This window comes from Saimiri boliviensis, chromosome 8 (assembly GCF_048565385.1).
Source record: "Saimiri boliviensis isolate mSaiBol1 chromosome 8, mSaiBol1.pri, whole genome shotgun sequence".
NCBI classification, from domain to species: domain Eukaryota; kingdom Metazoa; phylum Chordata; class Mammalia; order Primates; family Cebidae; genus Saimiri; species Saimiri boliviensis.
Window position 1 is genome coordinate 59,059,506 of NC_133456.1, and position 24,012 is coordinate 59,083,517.

Consider the following 24,012-nt stretch of genomic DNA (forward strand, 5'->3'; position numbering starts at 1 on the left):
TTCTAATAAAATATCAATAAAAGGTTAATACAATGCTTGGTAAATTCAGTGCTGGATAAATATCAAAACTTACCACCAATTTAATTACGAAGCATGTAAAAAAAATCATAGATTTTGCTTGAAATATTAGTTCCTTTTCATTTTTCATCCTCCAAAAGAGGGTCAAACTTTGGATTTTTCTCTTCTGTTAAATTTATATTTCAAGAACTGTAGCTCCAAAACATGTTAAGGGCATTGTTCATATTCTGAACAGCTTGCTGCTAAAGGCAAAGACATTGCTGACGTTTGGGAGGAGAGCAATTATGCCAAGCCAATCGATAAAATGAACTCTAAAGATTAATCCTCCATAATCCATTTTTTTCCTATAAAAGACTGCATTTGGAGACTTCTTCACAGCTTTCCCCCATGTTTCTATCACCTTCTCATAAGACAAAGACAAAACACCAACCACAAAAAGGTGCTGTCCAATTAGAATCAAATGTTCCTTTCCAAGAGATTTTCATTCCCTGTGTATTTTGGTGGAAGGGACACTAACAAAGACATTATGTGTCAAGCACTGTGCTCAGCAAGGTCCCATGCTAGCTCATTTACACCTCACACACCCCAGGTGATGGGTATGATCAACTCCGATAGAGAAGCAGCAGCTGTGAGAGAGGTTAAATGATTTGCTCAAGGCCATACACATCCCCCAAACCCATCATTTGTTCGACAAATATTTGAGTCTTCTATGTGCTGGACACCACCAGCCACTGCATGGCTTATACCTAAACCCGAGAATGAATCAAGACGGGAGACACACAAATACAAGTTCACTTGCAACCCAGGGTTAGCAGGGAGGGGATAAGGAGGGAAGGCTGCTTAATTTAAGCCGGTATGTCAGAAAAAGTGAAACAAAAATAAAACGCCACAAACCTTCCTAGGGAGGGTGTGCATACGCTGGGGTGTGTGTCAGCCAGTGGGGCTGCCTGGGCTCAAAGCTTTTATTAGTGGTAATATGTTTCCAACCCACAAAGAGGGCTCTGGTGGCCAGATCATCAACCCAAGTGCTCGGAAATCAACTCACTTCTCCACACCTTACCTCGGAGCATCACTCTCCTCCTAAGCCCCCTTGGATCAATGCTTCATCCTCTGTATTCCAGTAAATCACTGATCCTTCTTCATTCTTTGGGTCTGGGCTCGCAGAGTATTTCCTGTACTTTTGTTCTATTTTTCACCTGACACCACCCCCGACTCATTGGGAGAGTCGTTCTGTTATTTTCCCCATTGTCTGTATCCCACTTTCTAGGACATGAAAGAGGAGCCCACTCCTAAAGGGCAGATGAGCCAGTTTTGCTTTCCTACCCCTGCCGGAGCCCCTTTAATCATGAAACCACAGGAAAGACCTGAAAACCAAAATCCCCCTTCTACTTTCACCAGTCTCATCTAATCTGGGTCTTTTTATTTGCTTGCAGAATAGTACATCAAAAGAAAGATTGGGGAGGAAGGGGAAAATAGCCATGATTAAAAGACTGCTGCAGCTCAAGGACAGAACCAAAGTGTTAGATGCCTGACCACTATGGCCGCTAATTAAATGCAAAACAGGAGAATTAATTCAAAATGCGATGAGCAACACTATATTGGGTTTTTATTTTTTGCTGCAAAATGAGCCCCCTTTGGCTCCCTCCCCCATCCTGCCGTGTTTTCGAAGTGTTAGGGACCAGATGAGCGAGTGAGCAGCATGCCGTTAATCAAGTCTTACTCATCGGCGTGTGCCGCTGCATTCAAAGAGAATTAATAACGGGCTTAGCTGAAAACTGGGAGGACCAAGGTGCTGCTGGCTCCTGTTCAAGTGCTCCCAGATTCATGACTGTTCTTTTAAGCCCCAAGAGATCAAACTCAGTCTTACTTCTGTGATAGCTCAAAAATTACAAAGCCCCAAGAATACCCTCTCTGGGGCTTCAGAAAACCACTGGAGAGCAACAAAGCCAAAGGAAAAAAAAAAACTGAGTTTTCCTCTAAGTGGATATTAATAAAAAGATACAGATTTTACTCTAAGGTTCAAGGTGTTTATTCAGGTTCCTGAATAGAGGGTGGCTGCTGGGAGAGGTGTTACTTAAGGTGATGGGTAGGGGTAGGAATTCTATCCTAAAATATTTCCCCAACTGGGTTATACTATTAGAGATCAATTCTTTGGGGTTATTTAGGAATGCCTGTCCTAGAGGAATTAACGTGAAAAGACTTTCAGCTGCTAATTCATTTAAACTGCCCTAATTTCTTACATGAATAATGACCAAAATAAATAATGAATAAGCAATAGCTGCTTCCACCTAATGAAAATTTTGTGTCAAAACACTGTGCTGTGTGCTGTACATGCATCTTCCATCTAATCCTCACCTGTTATTTTCTTCCTCTTACATAGTATATCTGATAGAGCTAACATTATTTGCCCAGGGTTGCACAGATAGTTAGGACTCAAGTCAAGATCTAGATCCAGGAGAGTGACTCCAGAGCCAATTTTCTAAAGGCCACCCAGTTCCACCTCCTTGTACACCTGGTGGCCGGGGGGAGTTGCAAAATAAAGCTGACCATCAGGAAACAGAAAGAAGGGCACAGAGGAGGCGGCACCACCAGCTACAGCAGCAAAGTGCCCAAGAAGAAGGGGAACGATGTAATGGACGGGGCAGGGAAAGGCTGCCAAAGACAAAACGTGCTTTATTTAGCACAATGGTCAAAAGCAGAGCCTTTGAAGCCAGACCACCTGGGTTCCAATGGCAGTTCAAGTCGTGAGCCGCTGGTATTCAATTTACAGTGGTTTGTTCCTTGCTTGCCCTCTCTCTAGCATGCAGTCCTACAGAATGATAACCATTTGGAGAAATTATTTGTTACTAATCTGATCAATGTCTGAAAGACAGTCTCAATTAGAGACAGAGAGAGAAAGAAATTCAAGCTCTAGAACTCACTGGGTGTGACCATGGCAAAATACTTCATCATTCTATGCCTCAGTTTCCTCACCTATAAAATGAAGACAATGATCCTACCCTCCCAATTAAGTGTGTTAATATATCTAAAGGATTTTACATAGCCCTTGGCACAAAATAAGTGCTATATATGTGGTAGCTGTGTTTTCTTTTAATTATCAATTCTAGCAAGAAGTAGTCCTGACTCCAACAGTCTGAAAAATAAAAGGATGTACAACAAAAATGAATGCTTACATCTGCGAAAAACATGTATGAGAATGTTCACAGCAGCTTTATTCATAGTAGCCCAAACCAGAAAAAAACAGATGTTCAACACTAGAATGGATTAAAGTAGCCTATTCTCACAATGAAATACTACACAGCAATGAAAAAGAACGATCATAGGCAACAGCAGACATAGCATTGGGCAAAAAACTTAGGGAAGACTATAAACTGTATATTTCCATTTATAAGAAGCTGTCAAATAGAAAAAACTAAGCTCTACTGGTAGCAGTGTGTGTGACCAGGAGGTTTACAAAAGACCCATCTGGGCGCTGGACATTCTGCATCCTATCTGAGTTGTGGTTTCATGGGTATACGCTTATGTGAACATTCACTAAGCTCTAATAGTTAAGATTTGGAGGCTTTACTGTAAATTACACCTTTTTTTTTAATTAGCAAAAGGTATTAAGTCAGTATATGTGACCTTATGTGTAAAGTTAGTAATTAAGAGTTTTAAAGTTTATTTAAATTGTGATGAATTAGTGATCCATGTCATCAATTAATCAAGAACATCAAACTCATTATTAAGACCAAATATGTCTATTTCAATAAGCATGTTTAATAACTAATGCAGTAAGAAAAACACGGAAGCAATGTGCAAATGAGTGAAGTTTGGACTTCACTAGACTATGGAGAAGAGGGCACACGGTCCTTTATTACAGTAGAGGTCAACAAACTTTGTCCATGGGCCAAATCAGGCCCACTGCAAGGTTCTGTACAACCTGTAAACTGAGAATCATTTTTATATTTCCAAACAGGAAAACAAGAATAGTATTTGTTGATACATGAAAGTTACGTAAAATTCAAATTTCAGTACTCATAAAATGTTACTAGAACACGGTCATGCAACATTCATTTACATACCATCTCAGGCTTTTTTCTGCTACAGCAGAGTTGAGTAGCTATAACAGAGGTAATGTAACCCACAAAGTATAAATTTACTACATAGCCATTTATAGAAAAAGTTTGCCAACTCCTGCTCAAGTAGATACCCTTCATCACTGTCACTGATGTGGTGATGTAAAGTCACCTCCCTGTTCTAATTCTTTCTTACTAAGAGGCTGTTCTCAAATACCCACCATGATTAACTTCTTGGCTCCAAATTCTGAAACCCAGTACATATCCAAGCTCTGAGTTATTAGGACAAGCTCTGGCTCAGTGGCAACTAGAACACTATCACAAAATACTTGCCAAAAAAAAGACAACACAATTACAAACTATCACAAGTAAACATTATGAGTTAGTCTCTTGTATCACATTGAAAAAGTGTCTTTTTTTCTGGAATTTTTACTGAGCCCTCAAGTTAGTTATTGCTTTAAAACCAACCAACTGTAGAGTCCTCTTCAATGTTTTCAAGTCATTACCACATCTTTAAAGTAGAAACATTTAGGGCCATTGTTGAAACTGTACTGATAGAAAATTAGGTGCTAATTAAGTGATAAGAAAGTTTAACTCTCAAAATGGTGATAGAAGATGAATTTTCTCACCTCTGAACTTTCAATAGGCTTTTTTCTCCCACATGCGCATATCTTTCCTCCAGTCTCCATTGTAGCTGAACTCCCTTACTAAACTGATATGCACTGAATATGAAATCCATATTCGAATAATCATACCCACCTCACCACTTTGTGCAAAACAGGCACTTAAGATACATATGAAGTGAAGAAAAATTTATAAGAGAAATTTCTATCTCTGTTCAATAAATATTGAATTGACCAAGATATGCTGAATTTATCTGCTCATCTCCTTAGACTTTAAGTGACTATTTCTCTATCTGCAAAAGCAATAACTATTTTTGACAGACAAGTTCAAAACCTACCAGGGTGACTGTGTACTTTTGGAAATAGGGTAAATACCTTGCAATTGTGAGAAATTCTTTCTTGTGGAATACTGTTTAAGAAAAGTTGTGAGGCTCCCACCGACTCTGTCTAATGTTAATCATTTATGAAATACTGTGGTTCAGAGCTCAGCAATTGAAGTCATTTCAGGCAGTAAATACACATTTCCTGTCAAAACATATCACATGGAAAAGATTTCAATTTATTTGAGAATGAGTTGTAACTCACTTCAATATTGGCAATTTGGAGAATTCTCTGATGACTTTTAACAGCCCTGGCAGTTTTCGTCTTCTTGCCCCCAACCACTGAGTATCTTCATTTGACCCTCTCCAGAAATGGCCCTCAGTATCTATCTCCATAGCATTCATCCCTCCAATTTCAAATCTGTTGTGTGGTTTCCTTTCGCATCACTCAGATGTTACAGAACTAAAGTTAGGTCTGCACTTAACTCGAAGTAGTCTGGATTTACAGATTATTACCTCATTAAAGCTAAGATACCAACTTCATTTATCACTGCATTCTGCCTGTAACATTTTGTCCCATATGTAACAATGCCCTAGAAAATAAAAGTTTTGATACGAAATAGGTTGTTCTTTTTGCAAAAATTAAGCTCAGTGGTAGAAAGGTCAAGGCAGGTACTTTGGCACCACAGAATCACCAGGGCCTCAGGCAGCTTCTGGCTTTCTGTACTGTCTTTTTCCCATCTGCTTCTCATCCTCAAGGTCGCTTCATAGACCAAAATAGCTGCTGGAGAATCAACCCTTATATCACATTCCAGGACTTAGAAAGTAGGAAAATTCACAAAGGGTTCTACCCCTAGATTTCAGAAGACTCAACCAGAAATAACCACCCAAAACTTCTACATTTATCTCCTATGGCTACTTTAGTGAAAGAGAGGCTGTAAAACATAGATCCTGATTCTGTGCAGCTTGTATCTGACTGAAAATCAGGGTTCCATTTTCAAGGAAGGGGGAAGAGTAGATGTGATACAGGCAGCTGGCATCTCTTCCACCCTGTGTATTGCATATACCCATTCTGTATAGCTGGACCACCAATTAAATAATTGGAAGAAATGTAAGGCCGGGCACAGTGGCTCAAGCCTGTAATCCCAGCACTTTGGGAGGCCAAGGCGGGGGATCACAAGGTCGAGAGATCGAGACCATCCTGGTCAACATGGTGAAACCCCGTCTCTACTAAAAATACAAAAAAAAAAAAAAATTAGCTGGGCATGGTGGCGCGTGCCTGTAATCCCAGCTACTCAGGAGGCTGAGGCAGGAGAATTGCCTGAACCCAGGAGGCGGAGGTTGCGGTGAGCCGAGATCGCGCCATTGCATTCCAGCCTGGGTAACGAGCAAAACTCCGTCTCAAAAAAAAAAAAAAAAAAGAAATGTAGAATGTCTCCAGCATGGGCCATTTCATCACCTAAGGGAAACTTCCAGGAGATTTCACCCCAACATCTTGGAAGGCAACTTTCACCACTGGTGAGGAAACACCGACGTGCTTCTTCTCAAACTGGACATGCGGGTGTACTTCATACTTCCTCAACAGGTTAACGTAATGACAGGTTTCAGATAGAAACAGCACCTCAACTGCACTTATTATGAGACTGTGGTTCTACAGTTTTGAGTTTTAGGGTTTTTAAAAATCTGATATGTATTTCTACCTCATCCAAACCCAAGAGCAGGATCAGAGGCCTCCATCCCTGTGTGTCAGTGTCGAAATGACTGAAATTCCCAGGAACAATGGTATTTACCCAGGACCAAGTGAGAAGGTAGAAACCCAAGCTCTGAATTCAACACTCCTAAGTTTTTACTCTGACATCCAGCTTAGGGAAGATCAGAACAAGTTGATAGATGGCAACATGGCTTCTGGCAGATCTTCAGGAATAACAATAATGTGCATGGACACAATGAGCTGTAGTTTTCAAAGCATTTGAGCATAGTCATCAATTGGAAACTCCCACCAGTACTTCATAGCAGGCCAGGTTGTTGTAGCTTTGAGTAGGTTAGGGATTTATTACTCAAGATCTTCTCTTATGAGGCAACTTTTGAGACTTAGTTGATGAGAGGAAGCCAAACACCAAAAAAAAAAAAAAAAAAAGAAAAAAGACACACGTTTCACATGCCAGGGAGAGGAAATCAGATACAGAGCCACAGAACAAGGAAGGAACACATTCACTGCATGATAACAAATGAGAGATGGTGGGTGTGGTTACCTCAGAGGAAGGGGGAGAGGTCCCAAATGACAGTGGAGAAAAAAATCTGGGCACTGGCAACTGTTATCTTCTGATCCTACTTCTAACTTTTACTTGTCCTACCACCAAATAGATTTTCAACATCAAAATCTTATCCGTCTTCTGCCCCTGCCTTCCCTACTCTATCTACTTCTAAAATGTCTTTCAAGACAAGAAGCTATTGTTTTCATTGAAAGCTATGTCTAATTTTAAAATACATATAAAATTCCTGAATTCTAAAACTTCATTTGATTTTTTTTTCCAGACAGGGTTTTGCTCTGTCACCCAGGCAGAAGTGCACTGGTGCAATCACAGCTCAGTGCAGCCTTGACCTCCCTGGTTCAGTCAAACCTCCCATCTCAGCCACCTAAGTAGCTGGCACTACAGGCATGCATTTAACCATGTATGCCTAATTTTTGTATTTTTTTTGTACAGACAGGGTTTCACCATGTTGCCCAGATTGGTCTCAGACTCCTGGACTCAAGATCTGCCCACTTCAGCCTCCCAAAGTGCTGGGATCACAGGCATGAGCCACGATACCCAGCCTCTTCCATTTGCTTCAAAACCAGGTTTTCTATAAACTTTCTGTAACCAGCACTTTCAAATTGCAACTCACTTTGTTTTTAAAAATACCATGTACACAGACATATACAGGGTCCTATTTCCTAGATACCAAGAGTAAACCTTCAAAATATCCCTCTGCAAGAATGAAATTCCAAACCTCTGCCATATTTAGTAGGCCTTCAATTCTGTCAGTTTGCCTGCAACTTCTCAGGTCCACTGCTTCAACCAGTTAGTTGGGAAAAAACAATTTTTTAAAAACATCTTGGCATCCATCAGCTAGCATTTTCAAGGGCAAGAAAACAGCAGTGCCCAAGGAGCTGTCTGAGGTGCTTAAGGTTAATGGCTGTATTTACATAGCCATCAATTCACTTTACAAAGAACTGCCCCAGTAGGACTGTGCAGCTCCATCAGGCAGCCCCCGTCAGGACAGAGTACACGGGAGTCTCTAAACAAGGAGGAAAATGCCTGATAAATCTTAATGACATTGCCTTGTTTTCATTCGCTTACTTATCACCTTATTTTCCAGCTCAAGAGTCTTGAGCCCCTGATTGAACAAAATAGACTACACTTCCATTTCTCCATAAGTCACTCTCTAAAACTTTTTGGGACTGTAAATTACAATGGCCGTAACTTTTATGATGATGCATACCTTGCAGCATCACTGTCCAAGTGGGCAGCCACTACACACACACGGCTAGTTAAGTTTTAAGCTAAATTAATTAAAAGTAAATAAAATTTAAAATTTGCTTCTTGAGTCACATTAACCACATTTCAAGTACTCAAGAGTGGCATGTAGCTTAGTGGTTATCACAGTGGACAGCAAGGAGTGTAGAACATTTCCATCATTGCGGGGAAGCTCTATTGGAACACATAGGAGTTCTTAAGATTGTACTTACAGATTTTATTAATAAAGTCTAGGACCTGACCTGTTCTGGAGTTAACATACCTTAATTCCAAGAGAACGTAGTGATAAAAGAGACTTCCTGCGGTCCCCACATTTTTCAGATGCATTCCTAAGCAACCGGTGCACTGGTGTTTTTAACGCTCTAAAACACAACCTCTGACCAGGAAATTACTCCTAGAAAAATGCTAACACATGAGTACCAAGAGACCATAATTATGAGAAGGCTTTAGCCAGTAAACACTGCATCTCAGTTAACACCATATATGACTTTGTTCAAGAATGGTATCATCATATTCTCTGTAGTAGAAAAAAAAAATGGGAAAAATCTGAATGCCCAGCTGTAGGGAAACAGCTACACAAAATGCAGTACATTCCTAGTGGAACACTATATGGCAGTTAAATAAATGAGTGAGAGCCATGCATGTATCAACATGGATGATCTCCAGGACACCAGTAAGTGAAAAAATACAAACCATAGAATCAGATGTATGAAATGACACTACTTAAGTGAAAAGATTCAGACACAAGACTGTATATGTAGTAACCATACATAACTAACATAAATAGCAAAAGTTTAATGTATTTTGATGTTTTCACATTACACTTTTTAAATAAGGTTAAATGCCAAATATGCCTCCTATTTCTGTTGATTAGTTGGCATTGATACAAATCAACTTCAAAAGATAAGAGAGAAGCTACCAGGTCTTCATCAGTCCATTCTTCCTCCTCATGTTTGGATTTCTTTGAAATATAATGTATACTAAATATTTTAAACATGCACAAAAGAACATAGGCCAAACTCTTTACAGTATCTGAGAAGAGAGAAATGGATTGTAGAGAGAGCTGGATGTGATTTTTACTTTTTTCTCTAATTTTTTTTTTTTTTTTTACAACTTGTGTATTCCCAGCAGGGGTTCTACAAAGTCACTGTGACCCTATATTATGACCAGTGGCATTACTATCCCCTATGATGCAGCTTGGGTAACTGTAATAACACTAACCAGCTGTTCCCAGCCAGCAAACAGTACCACCTACACATGCCATGCTCTACAGTAAATCAAAGATGGTGGTTTTCTAAAAGTAGACATTGTTCTTTTAAAAAAAAAAAAAAAAAAAAAAAAAAAAAAGACAATTTTGTTGTCTGGATGCTTCTGCTGTTTAGCCTTCCATAGAAGCCATCTCTAGCAGGGCCCTCGTCTGCCACTCAACTTGGAAGCCTCATCTTCTAACTGCCTAGGGTTGAGTGCTGCGGGGACAAAGGCCAAAAGGGTCAGCAGCCAGCAAGGAGAACTGCAGCATCCTGACAGTTGGGCAGAGACGCCCAACGTGAAAACCTGCTGAGGAGACAACGGTGACTGATGGGTCCTAAGGAAATGTTAGTACAAATCTAGTCACACGCAACACCCCACTGCCCACAAGAGGGGATCACAACTTCACAAACCAGCGATGTAATTAAAACACAGCTCTGGAGACAGAGGAGGTTAAATGACTCTGACCCAGTCCATCCACTCTGCTTGTTGGTTGCCAATTCTAACCTTCTAACACGCACACATTTCTGTAACTCAGATTATCTCCAAAATATCTCACAAACTTCCAATTTGTTTAAATGAGTGAAGAAAAAAAGGCAAGCTCTCTACATGTTTTCATATTCAAAAAATACTTCCGTTTGTAAACTTTTAATTTTTTTAGACAGTACAAGACAAAGTAAAATCCACCAAAAGCTTTTTATTTAAGCAAACACAGAAGATAATTTATTCCTCCAAGTGGCAGGAGAAAGCAATAAGCCAGGCATCTGCGCAAAAACTTTCCATACCCCCTCAAGTCCTATAACTCTGTCTACAACTCCATCTTCTGGTCCTGACTAAATCTTCAATTATTCCCAGAACGGATGAAATCTTAAATCCACATCAGCTTTTAACATCTGCTGAGTCTTAACTATACAGGAACAAAAACGAAATTCCTGTATGTTACCTGCTGATAGGATTACAATTTAAATCAGACTCAAATATATACGGAAATGGAAGCCATGTTTTTTCCTGGTACAATGTAGACATCAATCAGATGACGGAAGTTAGCAACAGGTTGGTTACATGCTACGTACAGCAAACCTGCCTCAGCATTCATTTAAACAACTATGTAATTCCTACTTTAAAAATCCTCATCTACAGAAAACACATCTTATGCTCTAAAAGAAACTTCAACATATTATCAAAATCAGTTTCTCAGATACAACATTCATCCAACTAACATTTAATTTGTACTTTTGGTTCATTAATTTAAATCCATCTTCTGAATCATACTATTTAGATAAGCTTACCAGCATATTACAAAATGAGAAACTCCCAACCTAATCAAAACAATGTTATTTTAATAAAAATCCATTAAAAATTTTAAACTCAGAAAAATGTATTTATCTAAGAAAATGTTATACAAAGTGTAGCCCAAAACTTGGAAGCATCAGTACCCATGGGAGCCTGTTGGAAATACAAATTCACAGGCTCCATCCCAGACTTATTGAAATCAGAAACTCTAGAGGTGAAGCCAGGGAATCTGTTTTAACAAGCCTTCCAGGTGCTCCAGCATTGGTCCAAATAGTAATACTAGGAATGTCAAGAATACTTTAATCTGGGGACTAGTATATCAAACAAGATGATCACGTAAAATCAATTTTTAAAATCCAACAAAATTCAGAATTTGCAGAGGACAAAAAAAAAAAAATGCAATCAGAGCGCCGGGCGCGGTGGCTCAAGCCTGTAATCCCAGCACTTTGGGAGGCTGAGGCGGGTGGATCACGAAGTCAGGAGATCGAGACCATCCTGGTCAACATAGTGAAACCCTGTCTCTACTAAAAAAATATACAAAAAATTAGCTGGGCATGGTGGTGCGTGCCTGTAATCCCAGCTACTCAGGAGGCTGAGGCAGGAGAATTGCCTGAGCCCAGAAGGCGCAAGTTGTGGTGAGCCGAGATCGCGCCATTGCACTCCAGCCTGGGTAACAAGAGCAAAACTCCGTCTCAAAAAAAAAAAAAAAAAAAAAAAAATGCAATCAGCATTAACCCTATATCCATCTCCCTTGTTTCCTTGCTTCTAAGTAAATGAGGATCATGAAACTTACATATGGATATAGTCAATTGCTTGTAAGTTCATGTCTATTTATGCTATGGTTCAGAAATATTTGCACATCAAACCAGAATCTGAGTTTACACTTGGGATCCTGAGTCTTTTGTAAATGTGAAAGGAGTACATTTGGAATCAAAATGTCTTGAAGAAACAGTTTTCTAAGAATCCTGCCAGTCCTTTTTCTCAGGATGACCTTAACTTTCAGACTTGAGGAATTTTTTTTCCTTTCCTGATTAGTATTTCATAGGACGATTAATATATTTTGTGCATTTGTACATCAGGACAAACTGGCTTGTGACTTTTCCCCTACCACTGAGAACACCAGAGCTTGGTGCTCCATTGTAAAAGGGTTAACTAACTTGCTAGGACAGTATCAATGGCAGAGCTTACCGGCACTGCCTTCTCTGCCGACTCACCCATGAGGAACGTGGTTCTAAACCAGGCATCCCCAAACTTTTTACACAGGGAGCCAGTTCACTGTCCCTCAGACCATTGGAGGGCCGCCACATACTGTGCTCCTCTCACTGACTACCAATGAAAGAGGTGCCCCATCCTGAAGTGCGGCAGGAGGGCCGGATAAATGGCCTCAGAGGGCCGCATGCAGCCCGCGGGCCGTAGTTTGGGGATGCCTGCTCTAAACATTGTCATTTTCCTTTAAAATAACAAAGAAATCTGGCAGATGAACTACACACATCCGACTCAGGATTCCAGGAGTCCCAGCCCCCCCCCCTCCCCTTCCCCATACAGGCTTATTTCTGGGTCTTTAGAATCAAATTAGAACACCCTGTCAAACACCTATTTGTGCAAACTTTAATTACAAGTGTATTTAAATGTCTTCACATCTTGCTATTGCTCATCACATCAAGCGGAGCTGCTTCCACGGTGTAATCACAATAATGAATAAACATGGAGTGCTTAGAAAGGACTAAGACACCACAAAACTGATCAATTGTTAATTCTGTAAAGTGACTAAACGTGCCTTCCTTTGCAATAACTCCATCAAGCTGTGTTTTGGGTGGGAAGGATGCCCATGTCCTCTGCCTACTGTCTCTGTAAAGCAAAAATGCAATCATCAGTCAGATCCTACCTAAGGCTTATCTTAATCTTGATTGTTTCCTCATATTGTCTCAACACACCACTCCTTCCCCACCCGAGTGAGAAGCAAAAATTGTCATGGCATTTAAAAAACCATGGGCTGCATGATTATTAATTGCCAAAGGATTTGAGGCAGCACTAATATTAACAGCCTAAATAGCCACAGTGTGTATTTATTGCCTGTTTTTATTTTGATAAAATATCAACTTCACAATAAGCATCTGACCCACAGGAACTCCAAATCTCAATCAAATTCCTTTGTGTGGCAGGACGAGGACTGTTAGAGCTTCTTAGGGTAAACACATTTGTTATTTACATCTTCTCCCCACCCATGCTTGGGCCATATGCATGAGGAGTTTGGCCAATCTTTCTTGAGTTCAAAGAATGAATAATCTACTAAGAGTTTTGTCTCTGGACCACACTGCTTGGGTTCAAACTGCATCTCTGCCACAAACTACCAGTGTGGCTTCCACCCTGCATGCTTCATTTTCCTCATGAAGACACGGAAGGGAGATGATGATTGTGTCTACCTTGTAGAACCTTGGGAAGGATTAAATCAGCACAAAACTATGCTTAGTACAATAAAATGGCACAGCCACTAAGGAAAAGCAGTATGGTGGTTCCTCAAAAAATTAAACACAGAATTATCATCTATCCAATCCAGCTCCTCCACTTCTGAGTATAGACTCAAAAGAACTACAGAGAGAACTAAAAATATCTTAAAAAGATGTTTGTATACCAATGTTCATAGCGGCTTGATTTACAATAGCCAAAAAATGGGGGAAAAAAAAAAAATGTCCATTGACGGACAAATAAAAAATAGTGTGAGATATACATGCAACAGATCATTCAGCCTTAAAGGAAGTTCTGACACATGCTACAACATGGATGAATTGAAGATGTAATGCAAGTGAGCTAAGACAGACACAAAAGAACAAATTATGTGTGTCTCCATTTACATGAGGTACCTAGAGGAATGAAATTCAGAGGGACAGGGAGAAGAAAGGCGGTTGTCAGGAACTAGAAGGGGGAAACGGGAAATTAAATGTTTTATGGGAACAGAGTTCAGCTTTGCACCATAAAAAGGGTCCTGTGGATGGAATGAGTGATGGTAGCTTAACAATGGGAATGTACTTAGTGCCATTGAAACGTACACTTAAAAATGGTTAAACTGATAAATTTTATGTTATTTTTACCAACACTAAAAAATAAAATGCTTAGCATCCAGCAGCATCCTTACTCAACAATGATAACTATTGTTATAATTTTTTGAAAGCTCAACAAGGCAAATAGTTAACAAACATTCTCTAAATGTAAAAATGGCTAGCATCTAGAGAAAGCTCCCATGAAAGACACTTGCTAAGGAAGGTTCAATTCCATTTAAACATCTCCTTACTCGCTCCCCATTGCCTCTCTCACCCCCATTGGTAGGTACTCCTTGACCTTAATGGGGATGTTTAAATGTTAACCAATGGGGTTTCTAAATCTCCTCAGCTGCATGTCAGCACCTAAGCTTTGAGGTGGGGGAAATTCCACACGCAAGGAGAATGAAATCGGTACCAAGGGGCCAACTCGCAGCCATCCTCCAGCTTGCTTAATGGAGTTCCCGTGCTTCTAAGCAGACCTAGAGTCTGCAAAGAGCAGGACAGAGTGCAAAGATGATGTGAGTTTTTTATCCTGGGAGGACTGAGCCCATGGTAACCAATTTTATGGTTCTTTTGATTTGTGTCCATGGATATCTGTGTGTGTGCATGTGTGTGCGTGTTGAGAAGGAATTAATTCAAAAATATAGATGAAGAAAGCTGCATCTCTGATGTGAAGCCGCGTTGTATAATCAGTTCTGAAGGCAGAGAAAAGGTAACAGATGTTTACATTACAATCTGGCTCCTACTGGAAGAGCTGCCAAATGATTTAAATAGTAACAAAGATACTATTCCAGTAATTTGTTGCCCCAACAATACAAAGAATTCATCCCAGTAATTTTTTCTCTGAGTAGCCTTAATTAAACATCCCACTGTACAAAATATTTATGGCTTTCAAACTACTTAAAATCTTAAACTAGACACCATATTAAAAAGTAGAATTGAAGGACTTATTCTAATACTGACATATGAAACTTGATGTCTGGTAAGCAGGATGCATTACAAAGAAACTCGAAGTCTCTTAACTTTTGGATGTTTTATGACTCATATTAAGATAAATTTTTAGGTAGAATAACATACAGCCATTAAAAAGAATGACATATAGCTCTCTTCACTGATTTGTCATCTTTCTTGGAATAGATCCAGAGCACATCTGCATGTAAAATGATGACCACAACGTAGGCGGTCTCTACAGGCAAGGGATGACGGCCTCCTTCCTTAGCCAGGGGTTCACCAAAAGCCCTCTAATGGGCTTCTGCTGAGTAAACAAAGCAGCACACAGATCATATAATGTTTGATATCCCTTATCCAAAATTGTCAGGTCTAGGACAGGTGCGGTGGCTCACACCTGTAATCCCAATACTTTGGGAGGCAGAGATGGGTGGAACACTTGAGGTCAGGAGTTCAAGACCAGCCTGTCCAACATGGTGAAACCCCATCTCTACTAAATATACAAAAATTAGCCAGGTGTGGTGGTGCACACCTCTACTCCCAGCTACTCAGGAGGCTGAGGCAGGAGAATCTCTTGAACCCAAGAGAGGGAGGTTGCAGTGAGCTGAGACTGTGCCACTGCACTCCAGCCTGGGTGACAGAGACTCTATCTCAAAATATATATATATATATATATATATATAAAATTATCAGGTCTAAACATATGTGGATTAAAAAAGGAGGGACTTGGAAATAGGTTTACCAAAGTATAAAAAGTAACTCTCTCTAGGTGGCAAAAATTGGGGTTTTTTTTTAACTTTTCTTTTTATATTTTTCTGCAATGTCTGAATTTTTCTACCCCAGGTATGTATTGTTTTCATAATTAAGAAAAGAAATTTTCAAGTCAGAAGCCTATGGTGATGAAAAGAATCAAGGCCTATGCATCAAGATACTTGGGTTCCCTGACAGAAATAAAGAGCTGGGGACATAGGATAATGTCCCCATTTTTCTCTACTCTGGACCTAAAAAGTATTAGAACAGGGTTTTTCAACCACAGCATTTGTGATATTTTGAATCAAATAATTATTTGCAGCCAACCGCAGTGGTTTACTCCTGTAATCCCAGAAATTTGGGAGGCTGAAGTGGGCAGATCACCTGAGGTCAGAAGTTCAAGACCAGAGTGGCCAACATGGTAAAACCCTGTCTCTACAAAAATATAAAAATTAGCCAGGCATGATGGCAGGTGCCTGTTATCCAAGCTACAGGGGAGTATGAGGTGGGAGAATGGCTCGAACCTGGAAGGCAGAGGTTGCAGTGAGCCGGGATGGCACCATTGCACTCCAGCCTGAGTGACAGAGCAAAACTCTATCTCGAATAAATAAATAATTCTTTGCTGTGGGGGCTGCCCTGTGCATCACAGAATGCTTAGCCAGTATTCCTGGCCTTGACCCATGAGAGACTGCTCTCCCACCCTATCCTGCCCCAAATTGTAACAACCAAAAAAACGTCTCCAGACATTGCCAAAACTCCTCTGGGGAACAAAACCGCCCCCACTTTGGAGCAATTTTAACTTTCCCCTGCAATTCTTGGTCTTCACCTTTCTTCTTTGCTGAAAAGCTTTAATTTTTTGAAGCTGTATTTAAAGTCTGTGGTTTTGGGCGCAATGATTCCCAGTTTGGTAACTACGGTGTACTGCAGACTCATCAATATTTTCATAACTTACTAAAGAAAAAGACGAACTGGAAATGAAGAAAATCAAAAAATAAAACTATTGATTTTCAGAGAAAACTTTAGAACACATGGCACATATGTGAAACTAAAAGAATCCAAGCAGACACGGTGGTCATTAAAAAAAAGAGTAAGTCTAGCTTTTGGCAGTTCCACCTTTTGTTAAGGTAACTGAAATACTGTAGAATGTTCTATTGCTTTCTAGTTTAAAAGGAACTTTTGGCACTAGCAAAGCCAACAGAGTAGTTTGTGTGTACTGCCATATTAAAAACAAACAACAAAAAAAACACCTTAGTGTTTTCTCTTTACTTCATAAGAAATACAAGGATAGCTAGGCACAGAGGCTCATGCCTGTAATGTCAACACTTTGAAAGGCTGTGGCAGGAGGGTTGCTTGAGCCCAGGAGTTCAATACCAGCCTGAGAAAATTGCTGAGACTCTGTCTCTACGAAAAGTAAATAATTAGCTGGGCATGGTGGCACACTCTGTAGTTTTAGCTACTCAGGAGGCTGAGGCAGAAGGATTGCTTTAGCCCAGGAGGTCAAGTTTTCAGTGAGCTATGATCATAGCACTGCACTCCAGCCTGGGTAACAGAGCGAGACCCTCATCTCAAAAAAAGAAACAGAAAAAGAAATACAAGGATATCTTCATATTTTTCCAATAAGGATATTTTACCCTTCTGGACTAACAATAACACAATCTCATAAAAGGAAACAACTTACCTATGTCTTTATTATCTTTCTAAATAGTGTCTTATTTGTCATTTTATTAACAACTCCCTAATATTTGATACTACCATACTTCTGAATTAAAATCATTTATGTTCGTGTTAATGATGTGCTACTGTAAGATCCTGAGAGCTTTAAATTAAAAATAACTAAAAAAGATTCAATGTTGCTTTAGATTCATAATTCTGAAAATCAGTAGTTCATCCATGTAGAGAAAGCCATCTAGTAATCAGAATGTTTCCGTAACAAAAAGACTCTACAGCTGGCACATACTAATTGTTCAATAAATGTAGGGTACCACTGTCATTATTCACAACAATGCCAGAAAATAATGTTATTCCAAATTATTGGCTAGGATTGGCTTTTATAGCAACTAAAAGGCACTAAGTGTGAAAGGGCAGCCTATCACTTAATAGATTAACATTCTGAGTTCTTTCACAAGTAAACTATAAATCATTACCTTAAACTGCCTGACCATCATTTTAACATCCATGTCATTCCATGTGTTCAGCTGGGTTCAAACTGAGTCACCCTACCCAATCCTCTCCCACCGCCAGCTTCCCTTTAAACCTTTTCTTTATAACTCCGGATAACGTGGCAGTACCTAGGAAGTAACCCAAGCTGGCTGGTGCATACAGCTGTCCAATCCTTGAGCTGGGCTCAACTAGCATGGTAGTCTAGCAAACTGATGGTGTGAGAAGCCCATGTGTCCCTCCTCTGCAAAGACAGCCAAGGGGAGGGGTCCACCACATCACAGGAATCATTCTCTCCCTGTCTTCATCGGAAAGGGCACTGGGCTAGGAATGAGGACTCACAGATTCTAATCCCAGGTTTTTTTAATAACATACTAGATTCTAGGTATGACAACACCTCCTACCCCTGATCTTCTAGGAAGCTGAAATTGAAGGTACTTTCTAGATTTAAAATTCTTTGAGCATTTCCTTAAATCAGATTGCACAATTAAGTTTATGGTTTGCTTGTTTTTTAGAGAGCCCTTTTGACTGACTGGAGGAAAATGAATTGACCTCGAATAGCGACTGTAAAACAGGAAGAATTTCTCTTATTTTTTCAGCAGATATCAAATAGGAAGTCAAGGTCAATTTTATCTTGTGAGAGGTGTGTTGCAGGAGATCACAAACTGAGCGGGGCATTACAAAGTGCAATGCCACACTACAGCTAAAGGCTCTAAGTCAGGGCTGTCTAGGTTCTGACGTGGCTTTTTAAAATAACATTTTCAAAGCAAATAATTATGAAGTGATCAACATGGCCAAGATCACTTCACCAATCCCTTTGTGGACATCTTTGTCTCCTATAGCCTCAGTCCCCCACCTTTGATCCTGAATCTTGACAAATTAGGATAAATACACTCTATAGTGTTCCAATCATTTATGATTGATTGGCTTTGGGACTTAAAGTCATCTTGCTAATCCTGGCTGATGTACAGCCAACACCTGATGAAACGAACACATGTACTCAAATTAGCCCATCACCTACAGGGCTATCTTTCTAAGACAAAAAAATAAAAGCAAAAGATTAGTCCATTTACTATGATGTCTTTACATATTTGCAAAGAATCAGAGCCAGAACACAGGGTGGAAAAACTCCCAAAGAGGAAGAAAGCATAAGGGGGGAAATCTACTTATATAAATTTTAAAGAGATCTATAAAACTACAACCTGAGAATTTTATTATTAAGCTAAGCCTCTTAGTATAGAAATACCCGAAACTCTCCAACTGGGCAGCTAATTGAGAGTTGGAAAGTGCCAAAAAGACTTCCTTCCTTCCCTCCTCATTCATCACAGGCAATATAGAATCCCTTGCTCAATATGATAATATGACTTTTGTCAATGCATGTTCGAATCAGATCAAGGATTGGCTGGTGATGATGTCATATCCAAGGGTTAATCCCCAGTGAAGCAGTTTTAATATCATATGCATCAACACACCATTTACATAGCAAAGTATATTAAGTGTAACAACAAATGAGTGGTGCAGATAAAAGCAGCTACTAGGAAAAGGCTACCTGCCACTGAAAAGGAGGTGGCAGCGGGTAGCAAAGGAGTTTCTTCTATTTCTTTAATTACCAGATAGAACTAGGCCATCAAATAATACACATATCTTAAAAGATCAGAAAATGACTATTGAAATTCAAGTGATCTAAAACATTCTAGAACTAGAAATATAAAAAGTTTGCCTTCAATGAAAAATACTCAATAATCAAGCAGAGATATTTGTAGGGATTTGTGTGTGTGTGCTAAGGGAACAAGCAACACAATTAAAGTCGTTCAAAGATAGATCAATTGGCAGCCACTGCTTTTCTGGAGAGGGCAACTTTCTTATCTTTAGCAGGGAAAACTGGCCAAGTCAAATTGTGACTTCAAGGCTTTCATAAATTTTGAAGTGCCAAATGGCAGTTAAGATGGTAGTGAGGGAGGAAAGCAGAGTCACACAAAGCAGAACAATGAGACAGAAGAACTTAGGAAGGAAACCTTGAAATATGGCTTTCTGCTATGAGAATATTGATCAAGAAATGTCCACACGTGTGAAGAAAGCTTTTTGCACAAATGAGCCATGCCAACTCACTCGGTCATTTTAGGAGGACATAAGTCACCATTAGTCATAATGATTCTGAAAACTGCTCTCACACTACCTTATTAAGGCCTGTATTTCCAATCTAAAGGAAGTGTTGGGCTTTCACACTGATATATGAGTATAAACTTAGCAGAAATTCTTCTGACTGTAAAACCCACAGAGGGCTAATGAAGAATTCTTCAAGTCATATATTTGTTCTCAGTGATTGAATGAAAACACTAATTATATTGCAAAATGGCTGTTCCTAAATTATTTTAGCCTTAAAAAAAAATCCAAGTCCTTCCTGAACTGGGCTCAGACATAAAGAAACTGCCCCCACCTCTTCCCTCCTCAGCCAGTGTTCTAGAGGGGGCCAAACTAAGATGTACGTGATTAGAAAGCTAGGTCATCAGTGTGCACAAGTTTGGGTGTCTGAGTCTGCAGGTGGCAGCTCCGGGTTGTAGTGGAAAAGCTTTATGCCAAAGATACTAGCAAAAGAAACACACCAAGGCTTCGAACTCACCCATCCTCACACACGGAGATCGCCTGCCACATCGCATCAGCCTTGCTTGTCTCAGAGGGAAGACCATTGAAAAGTTAAAAGCGGAAAGAGTTCAGGGATAAAGACGCTTCACCAAAGGGGGTCCCTGAAGCTCGGCGAGGAGGGATGGGCACCAGGCTAGGTCTCGGCGAGTCCGTGAACCCATGCATGTACATACATACTGCTTAGGAGCAGATTCATGGCTTGGCTAAGGCTCCGTGGAGCCGCCAAACGTTCAATGATGCTGATTCAAGAAGAAAACGCACCAGCGGCACTGTATCTGGCTTGAGCAGCCTCCCAGGTGTAGGAGATCAAGCTTTCCAGTTCAAATTCTCCCCCGAGCTCCTTCCTTAGGGTCAAAGATGCCCTCTCTTCTAGAAGCAAATTGACAGGGCAAAGAGGGGAAAGGAGCCAAAGAAAGGTAGAGATGCCCCTTTGGTGGGCAAATCTGACATGCCTCCCGCGGAAAAAGACTTAACTTCCAAATCCGCTCCAGTTCTCCACTTGCGCTCCCAGCTGAAAAAGGCGTCCCGAGCGTTCATTGAGCCCTTCCAGCAAGATTCTCGCAACCCGAGCTTCAGGGGATGGGGGGAGGGGGTGGAAACGCTGACCTACTCCCACCTGCTGGCTCTTAAAAGGATCCTAGCTCAGATTTAAGAGATGAAGCGCTAAGTAAGGTTGGCTGGTTCAGAAAAGAGCTCGAGGCGCGTTCACCACCCCCTCCTCGTACCAATTCGTCGAGCGGCCTCCTCCGCACCCGCAGAGCACCCCCGGGAGTTCTGACTGTCAGACCCGAACCCCGAAACTGGAAGCGGCCGCTGCCCGTCTCCAGCCACAAGTCCGTACTTCGGAGCGCCGCTTCCAACTTCGGGTTGCAAGCCGAGCTCAGCACAGGCAGTCGTCCCCGCACCCCACAGAGCCGGGACGAGCGGAGCCGCACCAAGCAGAGTTAAGTCGTACCGAAGAGTCGTACCAGCCCAAGAGACAGCACCTAAATACAGGGTCCAAATCCATCCCCACCCCATCCTCTCGCCCCTCCTTATCCAGTCCAACCCTTCTTAATGGTCTAGAGCCGGCAGCCAAGTCGGACTCGCGCGTCCGCGACGAGGCACAAATCGCCGCCCCGGAGCTCAAGGACGCTCACCTTGCCGCCTTCCCGCGGGCCCCGCCGGGAGCGGCCCATCACCTCTGCAGCCTCACCAGAAGGAAAGTTCCCACGCCTCTCCCAAGAGAAGCCCGAAGGTGCCGCGGGAGAAGCAGCAACTGCGGAGAGGCGGCTGATGCCGGACTCCCGAGGTTCGCGGCAGCCGCGCGCGCACTGGGCGCGCCACGTCCAGGACTGCGCGCTGCTAGCGAAGCAGAGCCAAGCCCAGCCAGCGCGCTGGCCAGGAGGGGCCGGGCCCGCCGCGGGCCGCGCTGATTGGCAGGGCCGGCCAGCTGCTCCTGCCCCTGCCTGGCCCCGCGGTCCACGTGGGCCGGCCCTCTCCCGCCCCGCACCCCTGCTCTGCCGGCACGCCCCCACTGCCGGCCTCCTGGCGCCTCTCCCGAGCGCCTCGCTGTGGCCACCACTCCGCAGGTGATGAGCAAAAGGTATTCTCCCTGAATACCTGAGAGTCACTTTGAGCTCAGCATAAGAGAGAGGAATTCAGAGTTCGGCTCCCAGTCAAAACCGTTCCCCACGCAAGACCCAAAGCAGTTTGCAAGCAGGATTTCCCAGCCATCCTGTGCTGTAGCATATTCATGAACTAATCTGGCTTCGCGTGTAATGTGCTTGTATGAGAGAGGAGAAAACTCGGTCCACATGTCAATACCTGAACACATTTCTTATTTTAAAATGTATAAAAATACAACTAAGACTTCTCTGACTCCCTCCTCCTACCCCACCCCCAGCCATGCCCTCCACTCTTCCGCAAGTGAAAGTAACTGATCATCAGTGACACTTAATAGTATTCATTTTACTGGGATTACTTCATCTGATCTCCGTTTTATAGATGAGAAAACTGAAGCATAGAGAAGTTAAATCGTTTACTGAAGATTACGCAGGTAATTACTATATCCATGCTCTTTAGTTTTCAAAGCATGGATCCGCAGAGCCGTCCCCTTAAAACACGTTAGAACTGCAGATTTTCAGGGCCCACCCAGAACCAGAATCTTCATTTTAACAAGATCTCCAAGTGACTGGTAATGCATAAAGTTGGAAGGTGTTGCTCTGTACCACTATGCTGTTCACCCTCATTGGCTTGGCTTATCATCTGGTCCTTTTACTCTGCACTGACCTAAAATTATGTGACATTCTGCTCCCGCTACACTCCAAAGTATATTTGCCCTTCTCTGAATCTACCCCTTGAACTAACCTATGGCAGGCCTTCTGCTTCTGTTCCCCATACTACATATACCATGGCACGTTTTACTTGTTAAACAGTTTCAATCTCTTACTCTCTTATTATTAAAATACGGGTTCTACATTCAAAGGCAATTTGTTATCAAGATGTCACCGGTTTAAGACAGAATTCAAGCTTTGGAGCTTGATCTTTGAGGCTTGATCTTTGAGATTTTCCTGAAAGACTAGCATTGAAATTCTGTGACTGTCAAAGGGAGATCCAAGTAAAACCTGAAATAACACGCCAGGAGATTCCAGAGCTCTTTCTCAACAGCATTCATTCATTCATTCATTCACTCAATAAAACTGAGGGCCTACTCTGTGTCAGGCACTGTAACAAGTGCTGGTACATACAGAAAGAAACACAACAGTAAAAGCTCCTAAGTTTATGGAGCTTACCTTCTAGTAGGGAGAGATGGGCAAAACATGACAAGTAAGTGAATTACAGAGTTTGGTAGAAGGTGGTCAGTGTTACAGAGAGAAAAAAAAAGTAAGAAAAGGAGATGAGTACTGGGGAAATGTTTTTAAGAATAGTAATCAGTCTAGTAGGTAATATTTGAGAAGGTAATATCTGAACCAAGACTTGGAAGAGATTAGGGAGCAAGTCATTTAAAGGGACAGGCTTACATTCATTCATTCACCAAATACTTGTTGCTTCCACACTGTGTGACAAGCATGGTTCTGACATAGATCTGTGTGTTTACTTAAGCCTGTTTTTCATATCTCCAATTTCCCTACAATGGGGGTTTCTTGTCCTGGTGAGAAAAAACAAAAACATAAGCAATTATGTGTGGCTCAACCTAATACCATGTTTTTCCTTCCTGGATGTTCAGTATTGTTAGGGGTTCAATTTGTCTCCCTGAAATTTATATGTTTGTCTTAACCCCCAGTACCACAGACTGTGACATGATTCAGAGATACTGTCTTAATAGAATTAAATTAAATGAGGTCTTTAGAATGAGCCTGAATTCAGTATGACTGTGCCCTTATAAAAAGGGGAAATTTGGAGACAGACATGCACAC

At 41.2% G+C, this 24,012-nt stretch overlaps 1 protein-coding gene across 2 annotated transcripts in view; it reads right to left on the reverse strand.

Moving 5' to 3' along the window:
- The window catches only part of TAFA4 (TAFA chemokine like family member 4), a 215,603-nt gene that overhangs the window by 168,289 nt on the left and 23,302 nt on the right, over positions 1–24,012 (reverse strand). The window contains exon 1 of one of the 2 annotated variants that reach the window (XM_010350127.3): positions 21,754–21,950. The exons of the other annotated variant lie outside the window; for it this stretch is intronic. The gene's annotated coding sequence lies outside the window, so the exon portion shown is untranslated. Of the gene's footprint in view, positions 1–21,753; positions 21,951–24,012 lie in introns of those variants that run through there. 2 annotated transcript variants of the gene reach the window in all.